Below are 19,439 nucleotides of genomic sequence, written 5' to 3'. Positions count from 1 at the left end.
AAACCTTCTACTGCACAGGATAATGGAAACTCCCCAATGTCTGCTGAGAACCTCTACCACAGTCACTGAAATCTTCTACTCCATAAGATAACCACAACTGCCCAATGACCAATGAGAACCTTTACCACAGTCACCAAAACCTCCTTCTTCACAGCAGAAATGCAAGTGCCCAATGGCTGATGAGATCCTCTACCACAGCCACTGAAACCTGCAACTCCACAGGACAACTGCAACTACCCAATGACTCATGAGAACCCTTAGCACAGCCACCAAAACCTCTTACTCTGTAGGAGAACGGCAGCTGTTCAATACCCGATGATAATCCTTATCAGAGAGACAAAAACCTCTTTGGAAAAGGCCTAGGTTGCTAGATGCCTTGCTTGAATTTTGCTTTTGTCTTGCATACCAAACTCACATCTGATGCTGTCACTTCTTTGTTCTGAAGATGGAACACGGTGGGGAGGAAACCTGGCACCAACTGGAGTTGAGCGTTTTTCTTTCTGCTTTATCGCCATACGTACCTTGTCTTGGGTTCCGGCATGTAGCTCGCAGGACATTGCCCTGCGAGCTACATTGCCGAAACCAAATGGCTGCGGCAGCAGTTTGCCGTAAAGAAAATCTCTGCTAGAACACAGCCAGGCAGCTGTCTGTAAGGCTCACCACCGGTTACAATATTACTGTCCATAGTTTACAGCTGTGGCGGCTATGCTTTTCAGCCGTATTGCTCTACGGCAAAGTGCTGCCACAGCAATTTGGTTTCAGCAATGTAGCTCGCAGAGCAATGTCTTGCGAGCTACACGCCAGAACCCTTTTGTCTTTCATACCAAAAACTGTGGGGAAATAAAATATTAGTTAAAGATATTTTAGCTTGTTCTGTGGCAGAGACAAAGTCCTAACTATGACCCAGGTAACCAGAGTTCTGCAGAGGTTTGGGCTCCTCTTGGAGCTGACCAGATGGATGAGGAATAATGGGGCATCAGCCTGTTCACATCTTCAAGGGACAGCATTAGGGAACATGCAGAGGAGGCACAGCTGGTTTACAAGACCCAGGTGTGATTCCAAGGCTAAAAAGGGAACAGTGCTGTTGTAGGTCAGTGGGCATACAGATGAGTTTCCATGAAGGTTCCAGCACTGCTTCCTGGTGCCACTGAATGTCTACTTGATGCGATTAGCCTTGCAAATCAGTGGAAGGTAGGAGTCAAACAGAAAAAAACATACAAGGCACAGAACAGCTCTTCAACAGGGCTTGTCCCACTCTCAGTACATGGCCGCTGGCCTGATTTAGAACCTGCACATTGAAGAATAGTCCTCCTTGCCATTAGTACAGGGTCTCAAACAATGGAGATCCTCATGGTGAAGGTGACAGCAAGAGTGCTGCCATGATACAGGAGACTGAGAGAATGAGAATCCAGGAGCTGGCAGAAATCAGCAGCAAGGGGGAGCAAAAGTTAATTAAAATTAACCAAATTAAATTAAATTAATATAAAGAACATTAACCTTGGTGTCTTCTGTGCAACTGCAAAGTTTCAGCCAGGCTTGGAGGTGTACAGTAACACCAGAAGTCACAACTCTGGCAAAACTTAGCTGCACTGAAAAGCACATGAACTGCAAGGATGGCCAGAATCTGCAAAGTAGCTGATCGGGACAAGAGTGGTTCTTTGACAGACTCATCAGATAACCGTTTGATGATGGAAATAGTTTTGTCTGATATATTCCAAGAGAAAGTACAGTTTTGTACCTACCATAAATGTAGATGTTCGAGTGCTAATACAGCTGCAGTCATAACAGATGGGTTCTCCTGCCGTCAGGCGGGTCCTCGGTCGGCCGAATTCCAAAGTCTAGGTCCGGCGTCGGTTGTCGTCGCTTCTTCCCTGACGTCAGTGCGACAGGGGTATAAAAGAACCAGCCAACGCCATTTTCTTCAGTCTTTCTTGCCCCAGATGTCAGGTGCCCCCAGAAGGAAGGCAATACATAAAATAATGTAATAATGCAATGCAATATAATCAAAAAACAGTAGTTACAAGCAAATACACCATAAAAGAATACCCCTAGAGGGGAAGGTGGGAGGAAACCTGGACTGCAGCTGTATTAGCACTCGAACATCTACATTTATGGTAGGTACAAAACTGTACTATGTTCATCGTGCATACAGCTGCAGTCATAACAGATGGGTAGAATCCCAAAGCTAAGAAAGGGGTGGTAGGCACTAGGTGGAGCTAGGAGGAGCCAAAATGCCCTGCAATACTGCAGTGGCAAAGCCTGCTCTAGACTTGGAGTATAATGGTAGGTTGTAGTGCTTAGAGAAGGTATGCACAGAACTCCAAGTGGCTGCTTCTAAAATATCCTTGGTAGGAACTCCTCTGAGGAAGGCTGCAGAGGTGGCTGTGGCCCTGGTGGAATGAGTTCTAATGCCTGTAGGTACAGTTTTGCCATGAAAGGAATAGCAAAAGCGTATGCAGTGGGCTATCCATTTTGAGATTGTCTGTTTGGATATTGACTTTCCTTGAGCTCCTACGCATAGGCCACAAAAGCTGTTCTGATTTTCTGAAAGGCTTTGTTCTGTCCAAATAATAATGCAGTTGTCTGTGGATGTCCAAGGAATGCAGTAATCTCTCCCTTTGTTTTGAGGATTAGGATAAAAAGTAGGTAAATGTATGGCCTGATTTAAAGCTACCCTGGATACCACTTTAGGCATAAAGGACGGGTTGGTACGTAATGAAACTCTGTCCTGATGGAAGATGATAAAAGGCTGGACAGCCATAAGAGCCTGTAGTTCTGAAACTCTACGAGCTGAAGTGATAGCCAGAAGGAAAGCTGTTTTCCAGGACAAATATTGTAAATCTGATGAGGCAGCTGGTTCAAAAGGGGGCAAAGTCAGTTTTTCCAGAATAAAATTAAGATCCCAAGCAGGTATTGGTTGTTTTCTTGGAGGTCTTAAATTCTTAGCCCCTCTGAGGAACTGTCTTAATAGAGGGTGAGAGAATAAAGGTGGATCAGTGTTGTATTCTGCAGAAATGGCTGAGGCATGGATTTTGATGGAGGAGAATGAAAGTCCACTGCTTAGCAGTTCGGCCAAATATTGTAGTATTTGAGGTAAATTCCGTTTTCCAGGGCACTGGCCCTTTTTCTCATTCCAAACACAAAAATGTTTCCATTTTGCAGAGTAAGCTTTTCTAGTTGATGGCCTTCTGGCCTCCAAAATGACATCCTGCACCTCCTTGGAGAGCAGGGCCTGCTGTGATGCTAAGGAATCTTCCATGTGGCTAGATTGAGTGTCTTCAGCTGACTGCGAAGAGTTTTGAAGCTGTGCTGAGTCAGAAGAAGAGGCATTAGAGGCAGGGTCCATGGTGGGGAATGAGTCAGGCTCCTTAGTAGTGGGTACCAGGGTTGCCTTGGCCAGTCCGGAGCAATGAGGATCATCTTTGGTCTGTCTGCTCTGGTCTTCAATAGGACTTTGGGCAGCAGAGAAAGAGGTGGGAAGGCATAAACTGTCACTGATGTCCAACTGAAAGAGAGAGCGTCCACTCTCCAGGCCTTTGGATGGAAGATCCTTGAGCAGAATTTTGTTAATTGATGATTTTTGTGGGAGGCAAAGAGATCTATGTCTGGCCTTCCCCATTCTTGGATTATTTCTGTAAAAACTTTTGGATGCAACTTCCATTCGTATGGATATGTCATATTCCTGCTTAGGTTGTCTGCCAGCGTGTTTTCCTTGCCTGGCAAGTACTGTGCTTGTAGCGCCATTTGTAAGTCCATGGCCATGTTCCAAAGTGACATGGCCAGTCTGCATAGGGGATAAGAATATGTTCCTCCCTGCTTGTTTATGCACCACATAACTGTGGTGTTGTCTGTTCTTATCAATAGCTGACCTGGTTGTAGAAGGTCCTTGAAGGCTGTAATAGCATTGATCACTGCTAGCATTTCTTTTTGACTGATGTGAAGGTGCTTTTCTTTTTGGGTCCATTTGCCCTGAATGCACCGGTCTGTCATGCGCCCCAGGCGTAGTCCGAGGCGTCTGTTGTGATGACTTGATTTGCTTGAGGCTTGCTGAATGGAAGACCTGTGTTTGTTTGGCATGCTTGAGCCCACCACAGAAATTCCTTTTGCAGACATGGAATTAGTGGTATCATTGTTTCCAAACTGTGGCTGTGTTGAGACCATATGTTTTTTAGGTACCATTGTAGTTTTCTCATATGCAGCTTTGCACATGGGATTAGTAAGATGCAAGATGCCATGAATCCCAGAGCCTGCAGGATTTTCCTTGCAGTCAGCCTGGTGCAATTTGCCAGTGTTCTGAAACATTGAATTAGTTGCCCCTGCTTCTCTGGCGTGAGGTAGGCCATCTGGGTGTTTGTGTCCAAATTGGCACCCAGGAAAATTATCTTCCGAGAGGGTATTAGTCTTGATTTTTCTTTGTTGACTATGCATCCTAGAGAGTTTAATAACATTATTACATAAGCCAGATGTTTCAGAAGAATGTGTTTGCTGTCCGCTTGGATCAGGCAGTCGTCCAAATAAGGGTATATTTGTATCCCTTGAAGTCTGCAGTAGGCAATTACTGATGCCAGGCATTTTGTGAATACTCTGGGCGCAGTAGATAAACCAAAGGGCAATGCAGAGAATTGATAATGTATTGAACCTGCAAGAAATCTGAGGTATCTTCTGCAATTTTGTCTGATTGGGACATGCAAGTATGCCTCCTTGAGGTCCAATGTTACCAGCCAAGACTCCTTGCCCAGCATGGAAAGAAGTTGCTGTAGAGTGAGCATCTTGAATTTTGGTACGAGTAGGAATGTGTTTAGGATGGAAAGATCCAAAATAGGTCTCCAATCTTTACCCTTCCTTGGCGCCAGAAATAGCCTGGAATAAAAACCTTGACCTTGTTCGTGTGTAGGTACCTCTTGAATAGCTTTCATGTTTATAAGGTCTGAAATTTGCTTTTGTGCCTCTGCCCTTTGATTGTGTGGCAGGTTTGGCATGCCTTTCATTTTTGGAAGGGTATGAAAATGGAATTTGTAGCCTCTGTTTATAATGTCCAGGATCCATTTGTCCTTTGTGACAATATGCCAATTTTTTGAGAATAGTGCCAGCTTTCCTCCTAAGGGGGCTGCCATTTGAGACCTGGTTGGCATGCAAAGGGGAAAGTCATGGTTTTGCTTTCTGAAAGATTGCGAGTTGTCCTCACCACCTCTTTGTGTAGGAGCTTGCCATTGTCTGCCTCTGTACGAGCCTTGTGTTTGTCCTCTGCCCCTCGGGCCTGTATCTGCCTCTTTGGAGTCTGTCTGTGGCAGGAAAGGACCAGTTTTTGGAAGGCCAATTTCTACTAAAACGTGGGGGTTGAACCTGCATAAATTCTTTCACAGTTTGCATTGATTTAGCCTTTTCCTCCATTTTCCGTAATACTTCCTCAGCATTTGCCCCAAATAGTACATCCTTTTGAAGAGGGGCGTCTAGTAATTTAGCTTTGACATGATCATGCAAGGCTTGTTCCTTGAGCCAAGCATGCCTACGTATGACTGAGCCTGTAACAGCAGCTCTACATGAGGCCTCTAGAGCATCAAAACCACATTGTAAGGTATGTTTACACACTTGTTCTGCACTATGCATCAAATCCTGCAACTCCTTCATGGCTGGTTGTTCAGGTTGTGACATTTTACTTTTCAATTGAGATAACAGAAACTGTTGGTATTTTAGCATATGAAACTGACAGTTTAAGGCCCTCATGGATAAGGTAGCCGAGGTATATACCTTTTTCCCCACCTTTCTAAGGATCTGGAATCTCTCTCGGAAGGCAATGGGTTTTTGGCAATGGAGGCCTTAACTCCCTTGGGCCCCTGTGAGATGGTTTCTAGGTCAGCAGCATGGCTTTTGTATAGAAATTGGTGTGAGTCAGGAACCCTGCAGTACCTGTCAGGCTTAACTGGAGCTGGAGGGAGAGAGTCCGGGTTAAGGCAGGCCTCCGAGTAAACATCATCTAGGATGTCCAGGACAGGAGGTATAGCCAGAGGCCTGTGCTGGGGTAACAAAAGAAATTCCCTGAGTTTTTTCTTGGAATCTGAATAATCCTGGCCTTCCCAGTGGAAGTGTTCCCTTAAGGTATGCAGAGTTTCACCAAATGAGTAATCCTCAGGGGGGATACAGAAGGAATAGATTCCTCTGCATCAGAGTCTTCAAAAGAAGAGTAAGACTGTTTCTGATAATCAGAGTGCTCTGAAATAATGGAGCCCTGATCAGAGGAGGGGGAATCTTCCTCCACTCTGGGTCTTTTGTCCGGAGGTGGCTGAGAACCTCTGATTAGAGTAATTAAATCCTCAGCCATTTTAAGCATCTGTTTCTTAGGCATGGGGCCTGGAGATGGGCCCTGTGTAACTGGTCTCTTAGGGTGCATGGCAGCTTTAGACTTGGTGAAAGCCTTGATGGAGAAAGAAGAGGAAGGTCTGAAGACACCTTGAGTGGAGGTGGACCTGTCCACATTCTGTGTTTCAATGCCAAGCATGGCTTCGGTATCTGTAGTCAGGGTGTGGGCCGAGGAGCCTGCGACCTCGGGTACAGGAGACACCGCCGAAGATGTGTCGTCGGTAATCAGGGGCTGCGTAGGCGCCTCACTGAGAACCGGACCATGTGTAGTCGGCTTTGGCGTGGTGTCGGTAGAGGCCGCGGACCTCGAGTGTCGGTCCTTGTCTTTGCGTTTTTTAGACAAAACCGGAGTCGGAGTATCCGACGACATAGTATAGTTAAATGCTTTCCCAAAATAATGCTGGGCGAACTCCGCCCGACGCTTAATAGTGCGTTTGTTGAATGTAGCACAAAAGCGACAGACCGAGACGTCGTGGTTTGGGCCTAAACAAGGTATACAGAGGGAATGGAAATCCTTATGCGGTATTTGCTTCCCACAAGAAATACAATTATTAACTTTGTCTGACATCGGTCTGAGGCAAGAAAAAGTTTCCCCAACGGGGTACTTAGCTTTTAAGAAGACTTCGGTTCCAGATTTTTTGTACTCTCAGGAGCTGGCCAACCGGCACTTGCGAACTGCTTCTGCTTCGGGCACCACGCGGCAAAAAAGACTGAAGAAAATGGCGTCGGCTGGTTCTTTTATACCCCTGTCGCACTGACGTCAGGGAAGAAGCGACGACAACCGACGCCAGACCTAGACTTTGGAATTCGGCCGACCGAGGACCCGCCTGACGGCAGGAGAACCCATCTGTTATGACTGCAGCTGTATGCACGATGAACATCTCCACCATACATCCCACACAAGTTAGTTCCTTCTGGAAGAAAACCGAGGACCTACTCATATGCTTCTCTAAGCCGTTCAGTGCCCTAAATTCTTTATCCAGCAAATGAATAAGGTTCTGAGGGGTTGGATCCTGTTTTTTTTTTTCTTTGTTAGAGCTGCATGTGTCAGCCCTGGTAGACTGCAACCAGAAACTCAGTTCCTTCGGACACAGCATTCAATCTGTATTTTTTTTGTTGGTCCCAGGACGACTGCACATGACAAGATGCAAGAACCCTTTGTAGCTACTTTCACAATATCAAAAAAGAAGACCACTTACAAGTCTGTTTGAAGGACCTGGAGGGCTTCTATAGGGTTCAATGAGTAATGGATAAGGGGTGTGCAGATCACCCTCCATCTGTCTCAGTATTTCTAACACATCTCCAAAGCTGGGGCTGTGTGTGGTGGGTGGATATTTTTGAATAGGAGTCCTTATCTGCATGCAAGTTAGCTGTACATGACTGCACACTTGAGTTGGAGTGTTTCCTCTAGCAATGGGTCTGTTTTCTTTTACAGCAAAAGGGTGGGCCTATGGCTCAGATGGAAGGGCAAAACCTGACATAAAACGGTCACATTTACCCTAAAAGTGAACAAGATAGGCAGGAGAATGCTAAAAGTACAAGGGTTTTGCAACTTGTGCTAAAGTGAAAACTTCATGCTCTTTTTATCTTCCCACCTGCACAATGTATTTGCCACACCTGTGCAGGATGGAATACTGCGACAATTTCCTAACTGAAGCAGCTAATAATTACGGATGTTTCTTCTCTCATCCACCACACTGTCTGTTCCAAACATTCTTATGCTTAATAGTTTTATAATTCTAATTCCGAACATGCAGGATTACACAGTCTGGTTGCATACTTAATTACAATGCCTCTCTCTCTGGTTATTTCTTCTGTGACCCAAAATCCTGTTTGCTCCAAATATCCTTTGCATGACTGCTTTCATAAATTAATACCACACCAAGCCAGCTGTTCATTAAGGTTCTTCAGTACAAATATCCTAAGAAATCTCATACCTCTCAACTATCCAGAATTTCACATAATGTCCAGATTTTTGACTCACAATTTTGGTTTGTTCCAAATAAAATCTTGCAGCTTTCTGGCAAATCAGTGAGTACTGTCACTGTTAAATAATGACAGATGTTTGAGTTTCAGACTTCATATCCTAAAGAAAATGCCCACTAAAACAAAACCTGCTATTTTCACAACTTTCTAAGTTTATAAGAGCAATATTTCAAATATGCCCCTGATTTTATGACTTTGCTCCCCTTAAATATTTTTGGTTTTGCCCAGAACTCTTGCTATGAGGTTGAGAAGTATGCAGGATCCAGCTCCTGCCCCTTCTAACAGACACTCATCCAGTAGTGTACATCAGTCCATCTTTTCACCCATTATTGTGCATCTCTGCAATAGTATTTTGTATTTACAAGTCTGGTAATCACAGAATGCAATACACCAGTGCCAGTTACAGGAACACAACTCTATTATAGTATTTTCTGTTTAGCTGGTGCCTGAAACACCTGGGAAAAACACAAACAGCAGCTTGGATCAGCATTAAAGACCATAACATTTAAACAAATCAATGAAAATCTGGAGGGGGAGAGAGAGCTGGAGCAGTGCAGGAAGGTGTGGGTGAGATACCTGCGCCACCCTGGAAAGTTTTCAGTTACTAGTGGTCTAATACCTGCCACCTAGTTCTAGAAGTTACAAAAAATGGACCCATTCTTATCAGACTTTCAGTTTCAGTTACAGACAGCAAACACCACGAGTAAAATGTGCTTTCCTTGGTTGCAAACATGCTTGCTAAGATTGCTTACTATTACATACTTAGCTTGCATCACTCCCTGAACAGATACATCTGCACCATCATTACAAACATTTCCTGTTTTGCAATGATCCTTGCATAAAACTGGAGACAAAGATAGAAAACAAGTAAAAAATAAGCCAACAACCAGCACTCCAGGGACTACTGACCCTTTTTGAGAAATGCATCTTTTTTTTCTGTTTTTTTGCAATGCAGGACATTGTACAATACTTTTGAATTTGATCAGTACAGTACTCAGAGGACCAGTGGCAAAAAAAAGTGCAATTCACAATGTTCTGAAGAAAGAACAAACTCACCTGTGGTAATGACAGAAAAAAAACAGAAATAAAACATGTCTGCATGACAAAATTACAAAAACAGCATCATAGAGAAACAGAATAAAACATATTTTAACATCCTTACAGCATGACCTCATTTGCCTCTCTTAACAATTCTTTTTGAAAGCAGCAGAGCTTTCAGATATTTTTATATTGTGGTCTCTGAGATTGTTGATGGATAAGTACAGAGAAGGTCAGAAGGAGTTGCATTGTGTTTTTGTAGACTTAGAGAAAGCATATGACAGGGTGCCTAGGGAGGAGTTGTGGTATTGTATGAGAAAGTCGGGAGTGTCAGAGAAGTATGTAAGAGTGGTACAGGATATGTACGAGGGTAGTGCAACAGCGGTGAGGTCTGCGGTGGAAGTGATGGATGCGTTTAAGGTGGAGGTGGGATTACATCAAGGATCAGCTCTGAGTCCTTTCTTACTTGCAATGGTGATGGACAAGTTGACAGACGAGATCAGACAGGAGACCCCGTGGACTATGATGTTTGCAGATGACATTGTGATCTTTAGTGAGAGTAGGGAATAGTTGGAGGAGACCCTGGAGAGGTGGAGATATGTTCTAGAGAGAAGAGGAATGAAGGTCAGCAGGACTAAGACAGCATATATGTGTGTGAATGAGAGGGAGGGTAGATGAATGGTGAGGATGTAAGGAGTAGAGGTGGCAAAGGTGGATGAGTTTAAATACTTGGGGTCAATAGTTCAGAGTAATGGTGAGTGTGGAAGAGAGGTGAAGAAGAGCATACAGGTAGGATGGAGTGGGTGGAGGAGTGTGTCAGGAGTGATTTGTGACAGATGAGTGTCAATAAGAGTGAAAGGGTAGTGAGACCAGCTGTGTTATATGAGTTAGGGACAGTGGCATTGACAAAAAGGCAGGAGTCAGAGCTGGATATGGCAGAGTTAAAGATGTTAAGATTTGCACTGGGTGTGACAAGGGTGGACAGGATTAGGAATAAGTATATTACAGGGTCATCCCAAGTTGGAAGGTTTCGAGACAAAGTCAGAGAGGCAAGATTAAGCTGGTTTGGACATGTGCTGAGGAGGGATGCTGAGTATATTGGGAAAAAGATGCTAAGGATGAAGCTGCCAGGTAACAGGAAAACAGAAAGACCTAATAAGATAAGGTTTATGGATGTGATGAGAGAGGACATGCAGGTGGTTGGTGTGAGAGAGCAAGATGCAGAGGACACGAAGAAATGGAAAGAGATGATCCGCTGTGGCGACCCCTAATGGGAACAATTGAAAGAAGATGATGATGGTCTCTGGGAGAAATGCTGTGAGTTCTGATGTCTCTTCATTTCAGCTGTAACTGTAAAAGCATGGGGTTAGTACTGCTCTAACATTCAAGAGCTTTGCACGGCTGTTTTCTAGTTTAGGAGCTGTCATGGCGAGGCAAGTCATGCACATTTGCTAATCTCAGTGGGCTAATTAATCCTACATAATAATATGGCATAGAAACAGCATGTAACCCCCTCCCACCAAAATAAACAGGAAAAAGCCATCAGTTAGTCAGACCTCATTTATTTAACATCTGAAACTGCAGTATATTCAGCTCCATGACAATGCTGTTATAAAAAGCTGTACTTGTAACTTCACATGTGCCTGTCAGTTTCACCATCTCTGGAGGGTGTTGCAGGATAAATGATAGGCTGCATTATAACAACGATGCCAGAGTTACAACAGGCATTGGGCATCACTGTATTGTGGGACTCAGAATTTGCGCTAGTCACACCTGATGCCTGCAGGGCTCATTAGAAGCGATAACAAAGAGCAACCTGATAATGTAGTTAGACTGCAATGGAAACATTCTTCTTACCCAGCCAGATGACTCACTTACAATAAAATGGAAAACTGGTACAGCACAGTCCAGAAGTTTGTCTTACATTTTCCTAGCGGAAGACATTTTAAATGAACTGATAATGTGCCAGACATCTGAGAAGAACTTGCTCAGTCAACGCAAATCAATACAGATGACAGCATATTTATTCATATTATGGGAAGAAAAGCCCCTCCCCTACAAAAAAGATTCCATGCTACATATAAAATGGAAAGAAAGTAAAGCTGCTGAGTGCAGTGATCAAAAACATGACACTAACAAAGTAAGCAAAGAAAACATGTAGCTACTATTAAATAAGAGCAGGAAATACTAAAAGTGTCAGAAACTAACTGCAGAAGGCAATATATTGAAAGGCTTTTCTGAGAGTATTATGAAAAATAGCAGATTTAGCTCACAGGCTGTTGTGGATCTGGTCCTAAAATCTGTAACCTTGATTGATTACTTTCAAAATCCATCTCGCTAAAGAGAAATGGAGGTTCAGACATTTTGGAAGGTTCATAGGTGTGTATACTAAGCTAACGACCACTAGGGCCCTTATAAGCCTAGCCATGCAACCCAAATGTTGTCCACAAATTTGATTTACATAGAGGGTGATTTAGTGACTGCCCCTGTCCAAGAGAGAGACAGGAACCAGACCGGGGTACATTTCCAATTACCTATCCATAGTTCCTAGTTGTACTAAACAGGGAGAGGGAGGGACTCTGCTTCACGTGGATGGGGAGCCTGCTCCAGAGAATGGGAATTCTCTGAGAAACATATCTATCTTTCCAACATGTCCTATACATGTCAGAAGCAAAAGTTAGGTATTTTAATCTAGTAGTTCTGATGCTGTTTATTTTGCAGGTGTGCAAAAGGTTCATTAAAACAGGTTCCAGGGATGGTTTATATGCCAGACAAAGATCACCTCTCAGAAATCTGTATGATACCAAACAGACACAGCTTTGAGGCGATCAGTGTAGGACATCATGTTTACTCTCTGTATTCCTTTTGTAAGGAAACTTTATGGACATTCCAGTTGCATGTGTCTGTTCAGGTACATACCGAAGGGGGCATTATACTCTATGATGGGTTTGATGAGGGCCAAGTACAGTGGTACGATGACCTCTCTGGACCGTGATACTATGCCCTTGCTTATAAGTTGAGCAACATAAAAGGATTTTCTTACTACCCTGGACACATGCTGATCAAAGACAACATTACTATCTACATCAGTTCCCAGATCCCTGACTAGCAGCTTTAAGGGCGTTAAAGGGTTAAGGGTTTGCTAGGATGGGAAGGGGAGAAGAGCCTTGAAGAAAGGCGTTTAGACTTATTAGATTGTTCTGTGCTTTGGGGGGGTCCTCCTTTCATTTTGGAAACTCCCTGCCATTTGCTTTTTAAATGGTTGCTTACCAGCAGCTTGCTGTGTTTATTTTTTATTTTTTGAAAAATTTTGCAAGGGGAATATTAATTCCCTTGAAATGCATGAACAAGGAAGGCTGAAAAATCTGAAGAATTCCTTGAATCAACTTACCTCTCTCAGCAGCAGACTGTCCAAAAGCAAACTCTCTAAGGGAAAATTCAAAATTTCAGCTTTGACATCCTCAGGAGGGTTCTGAGTAGGCAGCAAGGAAACCTCCAAAAGGCAGTTCCACTGGCAGCAGCTCTGCAAGTGCAGCAGAAGAATCCTAAGCATGTTTCAAACAGTGGGTCACCACGTGAGACACGGAAGCGATAAGGTTACACAAAGATTTATCCTCAGAAGAGAAAACAGATGCCATAATATTCTTTATAGGTTCATAGGTAAGTACTAGGCTATCTGCCCGAGAGCATCTATAGGCCTAGCCAGAATGTGTTGGCTTTCACTGCCCCCTTACATTAGTTCCCTGTGCCTCTGTCCAGCAGAGCAATTAGTTCCCTGTGCCTCTGTCCAGCAGAGCCACTGCAGTGATCCCCGGGGTACATTTTCTGTTTCCCATCCACTCATTAAGGTCTCTCTTGAAGAGTGTTAGTGAGGGACTCTGCCTAATGTAGACTGGGACGGGAAGCTATCCCTCCAGCACATCCTATTTATCATTGTGGTGAGGTTTAGATCCCTAGAGCGTGTGGCTCTTGGGGATTTGTTTTTTTTTTTAGGTGGAGCATGTCCATCAATTCTAGGTTGGACATGGTCTTGTATGTCAGGCAGAGATCACCTCTGAATAAGGGGTATGCAACTGAGTACAGCTGGAGTTTCTTCAGTCGGGCTGCATAGGGCATCTGTCCAGTAATCCTCTTGGTGAGGTACTTCTGTGGTCTTTCCAGCTGTTGCAGGTGTCTTGTAAGGTACATCCTAAATGGGGCGTTGTACTCTATGGATGGGTCTGATGAGTGATGAGTAGAGGGGCACAATAATCTCTTTTGTTCTAGATGCTAACCCTTTTGTGATTAGGTGGGCCACATAGAAGGATTTTCTAACCACCTTGGCAATATGATTATCAAAGGAGAGATTACTATCTACTTGGGTCCCCCAGATCCCTTATTAAATTTTCTGTACTTAGGGGAGTACCACGTATGTGGCAGTTTGTGGGTACTTTGTTTTTTCCAAAGGGGATGATGATGCACTTTTTGGCATTTAGCTTGACGCCATGATTTTGACACCAGGTATCCATCTCAGTGAGACCCTTCTGGAGGATGTCTGTGTCAGCTGGAGAGTCAATTATGGCCCCCAGTTTGCAGTCGTCCGCAAACTTGGTCAGCCATAGTCCTCCCGTGCTTGCTTGTACCTCTGAGAAGTATATACCGAACAGGAGGGGTCCCAGAACTGAGCCCTGGGGGATGCCACTTGTAACTGGTTTAGAGTCAGACCTTGAGCTTTTTTCTCTTACCAGAAACATCTATACGGGAATGGTCAAAAAACAAATTAAACCCTGAGCTAAATCACTCCTTGTCTAAAACAGCTAATACAGAAGATACATGTCTTGAGTTTTTGCTTCATTTTGAAAGGAATTTCTAATGAAGCAGACATACTTTTGCCAAGCAAAACCTCCCTAGGGACAGGTAATCCACTCTGGCTAGTCAAAAAGGAATTCCCTGTACCTTCTACCAAGACCAACAAGAGCATTTCTCCCTTCACCGCAAAGGCCACTCCAACAGCCATGCAGGATGTGTCCAACTCCTGATCTATCCCAGAGGAAGCTTATGAGAAAGATGAATTATCTGAGAAACCAGCAATGGCCACAGCAGTGTCAGCACTCCATGGCAGAGGTACAGCTGCCTGTTGTAGTGTCAAAGGCTCCTCATTAATTTTCTTCTTTTTGGGGCTGGTAGAAAGAACCAAGTAGAGTACAGTTCTGTAAAACCTTACCACAACAGTGGATGTCCTTCTCTTCACTGTTGCAGTATTATTCACTAAAGGGACCTCCTGCCTGCCAAGGATAGTCCAATACCCAGACAGTATACCAAAGCCTTTAGATGTTGTAGGTGTTGTACATCACATGTATGCTCACCACATAGGGTGTACAGCATAAAAGTGACATATGGATGCAAATACTCAGAACTTAATTGCCCTAGAAGGAATAAAACTACCCTCCAAAGACAGAGCAGAACATGTACATTCAGAAGAAAAAAAAGTTCTAAAGGGAAAGGAAGCAAGAACCCCTCGGACAGGAGAGTAACAAAAGACAGGGACAAGAGCTATAACCAAGGGTGGAAGGAGGGAGGGACCGAGTACTGCAACAGTGAAGAGAAGGATATCTACTGTTACGGTAAGATTTTACACAACTGTACTACGTCCTTTCATATCATTGTTGCAGGGAGAGGGCAAGAGCCAACAGGAAGAGAGGGTATAAGAAGGAACAGAAGAGCCCTCTAAAAACCCATGCAGGATAGCACTGGCAAAACCTGCCCTGGCCTTGGAAACCATGTCCTATTTGTAATGAGTAGAAAATGTATGAACAGAGGACCAAATAGCAGCTTCATGGAAAGAAATGGTGTCCAAACCCTTAGAAAATAAAACAACAAACAGGCTAAACCTCCACGACCATAGCACTCGAAATCTTGTTTTTAATCAAAAATGTTAAAATACTGCTACAGGATATGAAGTCCCTTAAATTCCACAAACGATGAGCGCTTTTGACAAATCTTCTTCAGATCGCTAATAAACTGGGACTAAAGATGGCATAAAAGGAAGGAAGTTGAACAGACTGATTAAGGGACAACGTATTAACCACCCTGGGCATATGAGAAGGCTTAGTATGAGGAGACATCATGTCTCTGTGAAAAATTAAAAAAGGAGGAATGGCTGTTAACAGCCTGAAGCTGAGACACTCTCCTGGCAGACGTAACAGCCAGCAGCAGAACAGGCTTCCAGGTGCAAAAGATGCAAAGAATCTAAGCTAGCAGGTTTAAAAGGTGCAAAGAATCTAAGCTAGCAGGTTTAAAAGGTGCAAAGAATCTAAGCTAGCAGGTTTAAAAGGTGCAAAGAATCTAAGCTAGCAGGTTTAAAAGGTGCAAAGAATCTAAGCTAGCAGGTTTGAAAGGAGGTAAGTCAGGTTTTCAAGAATAAAACAGAGGTCCAAAGGAGGAGGAATATGCTTGCTTGGGGACCTGATAAGAAAGACACCTTTAAAAAATTGTGTGACCTCAAACTGAGAGGCCAAAGGAGGGTTCAAGAGCAGACCAGCAGAAATTGCTGACAGGTGAGCTTTAACTGAAGAATATACCAAGTCAACATGGAGCAGATCACGTAAGTAACAGACAGCCAGAGGAACCTCTACTGAGAAGGGATCCTGATGGACAGAGAAGCACCAAACCAACCAGAAAATCTTTTCTATTAAGACATACATGACTCACTGGTAGTGGCATGACCTCAGAAAAGAGGTGCCTAAAAGGGATTAAAAAAAACGTCACCCACAGTGTCATTTGAAGCTATAATTTCTGTAGTCCTCTGACAAAGGAAAACAATTTTTAAGTAGCCCTAAATATTTCCCTGATATTTTTATAGAAGCATCTTCCTTTAAATTACATATGGAGACACTACAAGTGTTAGCTTTCAAAAAACTTGGCAGATAATAGTCATCTCAGGCAGTGCAAGAACCTCCTTAAGGTTACAGAAAATGAACTCCTTTTTGACACTACCTTAAAATTCTGTGAAAAAATGTAACTATATCAACAATACGGAGGTTATGCTCCTAAAAAAGCTCTATCCTGAATGTGTGCGCACATACACCTACGATTACATAGACTGAGATCCTGAAGAGTATATCCACACATACACCTAGCATTACATATACTGAGATCCTAAAGAGCATATCCACACATACAAATAACATTACATATACTGAGATCCTGAAGAGTATATCCATACATACACCTAGCATTACATACACTGAGATCCTGAAGAGTATATCCACACACACAAACTTAGCATTACATATACTGAGATCCTGAAGATTATATCCACCCATACACCTACCATTGCATATACTGAGATCCTGAAGAGTATATCCACACATACATCAAGCATTACATATACTGAGATCCTGAAGAGTATACCCACACACACTTGGCATTACATATAGTGAGATCCTGAAGAGTATATCCACACATACACCTACCATTACATATACTGAGATCCTGTAGAGTATATCCACACATACACCTACCATTACATATACTGAGATCCTGAAGAGTATATCCACACATACAAATACTATTACATATACTGAGATCCTAAAGAGTATACCCACACACACTTAGCATTACATATAGTGAGATCCTGAAGAGTATATCCACACATACACCTACCATTACATATACTGAGATCCTGTAGAGTATATCCACACATACACCTACCATAACATATACTGAGATCCTGAAGAGTATATCCACACATACACCTACCATTTCATATACTGAGATCCTGAAGAGTATATCCACACATACACCTACCATTACATATAGTGAGATCCTGAAGAGTATATCCATACATACACCTAACATTACATATACTGAGATCCTGAAGAGTATACCCACACATACACCTAGCATTACATACAGTGAGATCCTGAAGAGTATATCCACACATACACCTACCATTACACATACTGAGATCCTGAAGAGTATATCCACACATACACCTACCATTACATATACTGAGATCCTGAAGAGTATATCCACACATACACCTACCCTTACATATACTGAGATCCTGAAGAATATATCCACAAAGGCTTCACTTATACATCAGGAAGACCCAAGGTCAGCAAAACCAGAAATTCATACATGTTAAACATTACAGAGACCTTCACTTTCCCTTCCTGGATGACATGAACCTAAACAGACATGCAGTGACCCAAAAGAACAAAACGTCCCCAATGGGGTGCTTATCTTTGAAAAGACTATCTGATGGTATGTCAGGAACAGCTGACGGTAGACTGGTGGCAGAGTAGTTCTGGAGGTCTGGTATGCACAGACGTCACTTTTATGGCCCACGTTCCCTTAGCCAACGTCAGACATTCCATGTACCCTGCAGTGACTAGAAGCTTTTGTATACTGGTCGGACATTCGGGTAGCAACAGAGGAAAACCCAAGGGTTTGGAATATTGCACTATGAGAACAGAAGGACATCAACTAGTAATTGTGTAGTCTTTACAGGTGTAGGTTCCTTTCCAGGAATCTTAGTGTCTGGATGTCTGCCTTCTTCCCTGAACCTTAACTTCTTCTGGTTTTCTCTTCTCTTTTCCTTTCTTTCTTCTATTAAGAATTTGGTGGGAAGACGCCCTTTCACTATTAATTTTTATGTCCTTGTAATGACCTCAATTGAAAATGCTTACAATCTGCTGACAAATGATTCACCAAATGAATCACCCCCAGTCATACAACTCATAGGTCAGGTTTGTCCTTGAAGGATCTAGTGATCACATCTAGAACATTTTTTAAACCAGGATAACTTATTCATACCGACAAAGTAGTTAACAGTAAACAAAAGATCCAGAAATTTAGAGGTAATAAACAGCACACACTAAACTGAAACAGTTTCCAAAAGTAAGCACAACAGAAACACTAACATTTAAGAAGTGTCAGCAGAAAGCTGTTGTTAACAGTAAAAATCATCGACAAATATCTTAAGACGTATATAAAAATGATAAATAATGACAAAACTCAAGGAATAGCTAATACACTAACTAGAGTCAGGAGACGGCTCAAGTCCCAAAATTAATGTTTTAAATTGGGAAGAGGGGGAAAAAAAAGTAAACTACAATGTATGAAAATGTAAGAAATAAACAGTCAAAAATCATATTCATAACATCTGTAAACAAAGACTGAAAAAAAAAAGTAAGACTTGCGCCCCTTTACTGGAAAGGGGATTGCCATGAAATATCACTCCAAAGCAGGAGCCAAGGAGGATCCCACTTATATTTCTAAGCAGCAAATAAGGTTTGGAGACGTAAGGGAGAAGAATTGCATTACGGGAGTGCGGGGAGGAGCTCACACTTAGGACAGCTTCCAAAGATGCCAAACTGGACTTAACTGAAGCTACCAGTCTCGCTACTGTAGTGTAAATACCGGATCTTGTAAGATAGAAAAATTAATTTGTAGATTTTATTTTTCAAACCAACAAAATCCACCTGCAAAACTTGGTAAAACCAAAACGCACACACTTGTAGGCACCAGGAACTAGCGACATTTTTAATAAAGAATAAGTGCTTTCATTCACTGCTGTACTGTGAATTTCATCATACTCGGGAATTGTTTTTCTCTGCTTGGAAGCAAGCCCCTATGCAGCCCATATCCCCATACTTAATTACTCAAACTCATGGGTCCTATAACCACAGGGACATGGCCTTTAATGTCACCCCCCCTCATAAGAATAAACTGTGATATTCTGAAGTTGGCTTTATTTTAATATATTTCCCACTGAAATGATAAAACTGTTGATGGTAATCTTTCTGAGTGGAATCTAACACTGACACAAAGAAACAAAAGAATTTCATGTTATGTACTAAGGCAGTTTGTAGGAAAGTGCATACTGGGATATTATACGTTAAATGGGTTTAACATAGCAAATAAGCCGACCAAATAATTTAGCATTACCCACACCTAGGCGTGGGTTATTGCTATAATACACACATACTGAAGTTCAAATCCCATTTCATATCTTTTTAAACTCAGTTTCTTACATTATGCCTTGAAAGAAGGTTAAACAGCAGACAATAACC

General features: G+C 42.7%; 1 protein-coding gene across 1 annotated transcript in view; it reads right to left on the bottom strand.

Annotated features, from left to right (window-relative positions):
• Positions 1-19,439, bottom strand: part of ZDHHC7 (zinc finger DHHC-type palmitoyltransferase 7) — a 1,014,873-nt gene that overhangs the window by 494,574 nt on the left and 500,860 nt on the right. The window lies entirely within an intron of this gene.

The sequence above is a fragment of the Protopterus annectens genome, chromosome 8.part1, assembly GCF_019279795.1.
Source record: "Protopterus annectens isolate FY-2018-M chromosome 8.part1, PAN1.0, whole genome shotgun sequence".
Classification (NCBI taxonomy): domain Eukaryota; kingdom Metazoa; phylum Chordata; order Ceratodontiformes; family Protopteridae; genus Protopterus; species Protopterus annectens.
Note: the sequence above shows the minus strand (reverse complement) of the source record. Positions and strands in the feature narration are given on the sequence as shown.